We start from the raw sequence: 6053 nt of genomic DNA on the forward strand, positions 1-6053 counted from the left end.
AATGCATCTCGCCAGCGTCAAACAGTGAAATAATCATTTACACAACACTACAGGGTTATTACAAATCATTGAAGCGATTTCACAGCTCTACAATAACTTTATTATTTGAGATATTTTCACAATGCTTTGCACACACATACAAAAACTCAAAAAGTTTTTTTAGGCATTCACAAATGTTCGATATGTGCCCCTTTAGTGATTCGGCAGACATCAAGCCGATAATCAAGTTCCTCCCACACTCGGCGCAGCATGTCACCATCAATGAGTTCGAAAGCATCGTTGATGCGAGCTCGCAGTTCTGGTACGTTTCTTGGTAGAGGAAGTTTAAACACTGAATCTTTCACATAACCCCACAGATAGAAATCGCATGGGGTTAAGTCGGGAGAGCCATGACATGAATTGCTGATCATGATCTCCACCACGACCGATCCCTCGGTTTTCCAATCTCCTGTTTAAGAAATGCCGAACATCATGATGAAAGTGCGGTGGAGCACCATCCTGTTGAAAGATGAAGTCGGCGCTGTCGGTCTCCAGTTGTGGCATGAGCCAATTTTCCAGCATGTCCAAATACACGTGTCCTGTAACGTTTTTTTCGCAGAAGAAAAAGGGGCCGTAAACTTTAAACCGTGAGATTGCGCAAAACACGTTAACTTTTGGTGAATTGCGAATTTGCAGCACGAATGCGTGAGGATTCTCTACCACCCAGATTCGCACCTTGTGTCTGTTCACTTCACCATTAAGAAAAAATGTTGCTTCATCACCGAAAACAAGTTTCGCACTGAACGCATCCTCTTCCATGAGCTGTTGCAACTGCGCCGAAAATTCAAAGCGTTTGACTTTGTCATCGGGTGTCAGGGCTTGTAGCAATTGTAAACGGTAAGGCTTCTGCTTTAGCCTTTTCCGTAAGATTTTCCAAACCGTCGGCTGTGGTACGTTTAGCTCCCTGCTTGCTTTATTCGTCGACTTCCGCGGGCTACGCGTGAAACTTGCCCGCACGCGTTCAACCGTTTCTTCGCTCACTGCAGGCCGACCCGTCGATTTCCCCTTACAGAGGCATCCAGAAGCTTTAAACTGCGCATACCATCGCCGAATGGAGTTAGCAGTTGGTGGATCTTTGTTGAACTTCGTCCTGAAGTGTCGTTGCACTGTTATGACTGACTGATGTGAGTGCATTTCAAGCACGACATACGCTTTCTCGGCTCCTGTCGCCATTTTGTCTCACTGCGCTCTCGAGCGCTCTGGCGGCAGAAACCTGAAGTGCGGCTTCAGCCGAACAAAACTTTATTAGTTTTTCTAAGTATCTGTAGTGTGTCGTGACCATATGTGAATGAATGGAGCTACAGTGAATTTATGAAATCGCTTCAATCATTTGTAATAGCCCTGTACTAAATATTAAAACTCTGAAAGAACATTAATCCTAAGCACAATAATATGAAAGTTTATGTGGAAGTTTCTTTACAAAACTGCTCCTAGACATACGTTATGATGTTTGTCAGTACTACGAAAATCGTCCAATTCCGGTTCAAAGTTCGGCACTATTAAGGATGACAATCAAATCTACGGTGGATGGTTAGTTATGTGACAAATTTGAGAGCAAGATTACCCAAGGCCGCTCGAGTTTACAGTGGACGCTCCGCCACACACGGTCAGATGGCGTGCGGAGTATGAATGTAGATGTAGATGTAGACGCAAGCTGGTGAACTAACAAAGTTTACGCCTCTGCATGCAGTATTTACCTTAAGCTGTGACGAGCTGCCGACTCCAAGGCCGCTCTCTCCCACTGAAATTCCTACAAAACTAATCTGGTCTTTGCTGAACTTTCCAGCAGAAACTTTCCCGAGGTTTCTCGTTATGTGAGAAAGCATGTACTCAGCCCTTAGTATGTGGCGATATACACCCGCATGGTTGGAGCAGCGTGTATATTATAGTCCCCTCTCAGATCTTGCAAGAACAATTAACTAATATGGCTGGTTCGTTTCTCCACAGTTGGAGCTAAACGTTGCTACAGCTAATCTCTAGCTGGATTGCAGCCGCTGTGAACACAGTGTCCACACAAATTTCCTCTCTGCCTCATACAGAGCGTTAAGCGCTCTGTTCTGCACTTGATGCCAGTTCAGAGAAGAGTCCCCGAAAATTTCTCTCTTGTCCTACTCATGGCAGAACTTCCTCCCCCACTTGGGTTCATTCATTTTTCATGTCACGGTCTTTTTCGACCAATAGGAGCGTTCCTCTTATTTTGTGGAAACTCTCTCTACCAATCAGAATGCCCCTTCTATCAAACTGCGTCGAAACTTCAGTATTTTTCTCCTTTCTAGTGCGTTTCCGCCAATCGGACATTTTGTGCCTGTTCTAGACGTCTAAACTACATTGAATTTTCTGTGTGTCACGCTTGCTGGACACGGGATGTGTTACTAGTTTTTGTTTGTATCCCGCTGGAATTCCGAAACGCAGCTTTCTAAAGCTTTTTCTCTGTCCTATGTTCAGATGTGCTGCTACACTCGGTTCTCCTTCCTGAACCACCTGGTTGGGGTTGCTGACCTTCCTCCTGCCACCCCTTTAAGTGGTTTCTGTCGTAACCCCTGCAGCATGCCTTCGCTACGCCATTGTCTGCCTGGCTTTTCAAACTAAAAACGACTTGTGTTGTCTGTTCCACCTTCGATTCAAAGACATGCATTGTATAGGAATGGTGTGTTAATTACTGTAGACTGACTGTCATCACTTTTTGCATTTCATACTGATAGGCAAATGTTCTCCTAAACGCCGAATTACGTTAGGTGACATATTCACCTCCTCATTGCGATGTATAAAGCTCTCTTGTAAGGTGCAAATCTGACCATTTATTGTGCCACCTTACAATATGAAATCCCATGCTATAACTGCAGGTATAGGTCCAATGTGTGGAGGCCCCAGACAGATTGGTTACAGGGCTCACCTGGCTTCCTCCTAAGCAACACATGGTCATTGATGGCACTGAGGCGAGGCAGAACCAGGTTTCACTAGAAAGTACAACAGATCTCCAGTCAGACCTCCACTGAGCTTTCGCTTTGCACCACTGTAGTCAGAAACGGCGATGGCTGGAGTCAACAGAATGCACTGTACAGGCTGTCTGACTCGCAGCTATCCTTGGAGCAACCGATTTGCAGTCACACAAATGTGCACACCAATGCCAAGCCACCACGAAAATGAGGTAGAAAATTTCTATATTCAATTGGATATATGTATCAGTAGCTTGAAGACAATGTGGTTTATTGCAATAGGTGTCTTCGACGGAAAACCGGGGTAAAGATTGGATTTCTGAGTAGTATCAGCCTAGATTTATGCTAGTCACAACATATGTAATATCTGCCATGGGGAAAGAAATTTGACTTGCTTCACAGACGTATGGTGCAATTTGCACGATACATAACTCGTATTTTTGACAGTGGTATACAGATTTCTGCCCACTTACACATACTTAGGGTTTGTGCACTTCCCTACATTTCATTAGGTGAGTGACGGACACATTCTTTTAAAAGGACCACACCCGAATTCCTTCTGTTTGTGTAATTCAGCTAGCGTTGCCTGTCTGGCGACCTCAGTGTGGAGCGGAACTTAAACTATAACCTTTTTCTTCTTTGGGTGTGGGTTCTTTATTGAATAATGCAATTTATCAAGTAAAACTGTGACATACAACGGTCTACAGCGAGTAAGCTGTTGCATTCTGATGTCAATTTAATTTTGTTCAACTGGACCTCTACGTAAAGACACAAGACCAGAGGACGCGTCGTAACGTGTCCGAGGCGTCAACTTCGTGGACGTGAAAGCAGTTGTGAACGTCGAGACGGGAAATCTCATTTATAGGAAGCAACATTGACTTCGCAAACAATCAGTATACATTTATCAATAGCTTGAAGACAGTGTGGGTTATTGCAGTAGGTGACTTCGACGGAAAACTGACGATACTGAGCTCGCTATTTTCGTCCATGAGTGACGTCGATGCCAAATTCCTTTACTTCTGGAAGACGTTAGATACAATTCCACGTTGTGGTTTCACGAACAAAATACGTGTTTTAAGTATATCACACAGCTTTTTGAGTGAATTCAAGACTTTCAATAAGTTATAACTCAACGTCTGGTTCCTAACGAGCGAAATCGTCAGGTGTAGAAATAAATTCGCTAGTAACTCAAGGGAGTTTTATAGAACCATTACTGTACACAATGTGTATAAATGATCTTGATGTTAAGTTCAGAATCGCCGTAAGACTAATCATGGATATAGCAAAGGAAATTGCAACGTTAGAAATTCGACACCTACAGTGGATAGGTTGATGCACGGAAGTCTGTTAACTCTGAACGTAAATAAATGTAGAATGTTGAACTTCATGCTGAAGTAAAACGTGTACGTTAAAACAGATGGCTAAATGGGTCTGAGCACTATGGGACTTAACATCTGAGGTCATCAGTCCCCTAGAGCTTAGAACTACTTAAACCTAACTAACCTAAGGACATCACACACATCCATGCCCGAGGCAGGATTCGAAGCTGCGACCGTAGCGGTCGCACGATTCCAGACTGGAGCACCTAGAACCGCTCGGCCATATCGGCCGGCGGACGATAAAACAGTTCAGACAAGAAGAGAACAGAAACTTCCGAAACGTGGAGCTACGGGAGATGGTTCAAAATGCGTAGCTCGAATAACTGATGAAGAGGTACTGTATAGAACTGAGCGGAAAAGAAATTTGTGACAAAAAAGAAGGTCTCAGTTGACAATGGAAGAAATGTGGGAGAGAAAAATTGAAGAGGATGAAGGATTTAGTACAATAAGCAGGTTCAAATTATTATGTTGGCGCATCTTTTCGTGTGTTAGTGTTCCAATTGCTAAGGTTTTATTTATGGATTGCTATTTTTTTAATTTGCAGTCCACATTTGCTCTTTGAGTTTGTGTGTCGTCATTTTTTTATCTGAAGATAGTGGTACTGGATGCTAGAAAATGGAGTGCTAAGTAGAGAAATCGGAACATTTCCGACATATTTTTCTGTTTGAGTTCAGCCGACGGGTGACGGTAGCGGAGACAGTTACAAAAATTTGCGCCCTGTATGAGGATAATGCCGTTACAGTACGTCAAGAGAAAGTTTTTCTCGTTTTGAGGAGGATCGTTTTGGCGTTAATGATTCTCCACGTTCAGGAAGACCTCCAGGGTTTGATGAAGATCGTTTAAACGCATTAATTCGCAATACTCCACTTCAGTGTACTCGAGAATTAGCAAATATGTTGGAGTGTGATTATTTCAGCATCTTTCGGCATTTGCATGGGACGGCGAAGGTTCAAACATCGGGTGTATGGGTTCCGCTCGAAGCCAGAATCACAAGCGAATGGCCCTACGTGCATCACTGCTTGTACACCGACTGACTGGTGAACAGCACCGGCCATTCCCATCCTGCATCGTTACTGGTGACGAGAAATGGTGTCCTTTCGCCAACAGAGGAAAAGAATGGAGTGGTTGAGACTACACAAAGCAGCAACTCCCCGTACGTAGACCTACGCGCTTCCACATGAGATAATGTTATGCATCTGATGGAACAGTGACGGAGCAGTGTTCTACGAATTGCTTCTCCGAGGTGTGACCGTCACATTTATTGTCAACGACTGAAACGTCTTGCAGATGCAATCGAGGAACAACGACAAGGAAGATCTCGTGAAGTGACGCTACTCCACGATAACTCCCGCGCGCATTCTGCCACACTGACAAAAAATACTATGTGGGAGCTGGGTTGAGTAGTCATTCCGCACCCATCTTGTGCCATCAGATTTTCATTTTTTCCGCCCTTGAACGAACAACTTTCAAGGAACTTTCTTTCCGGATGAAAATTCACTCCGAACATAGCTAGACGAGTTCTTTGCCCCAAAACTATGGGTTCCTACAGCCCTGCAATCGTAAACTTACCCCAGAGGTTGGCGGATCATTGTAAACAGTGACGGAGAATATATTACACTCCTGGAAATGGAAAAAAGAACACATTGACACCGGTGTGTCAGACCCACCATAATTGCTCCGGACACTGCGAGAGGGCTGT

The sequence above is a fragment of the Schistocerca americana genome, chromosome 8 (genome assembly GCF_021461395.2).
Source record: "Schistocerca americana isolate TAMUIC-IGC-003095 chromosome 8, iqSchAmer2.1, whole genome shotgun sequence".
Classification (NCBI taxonomy): domain Eukaryota; kingdom Metazoa; phylum Arthropoda; class Insecta; order Orthoptera; family Acrididae; genus Schistocerca; species Schistocerca americana.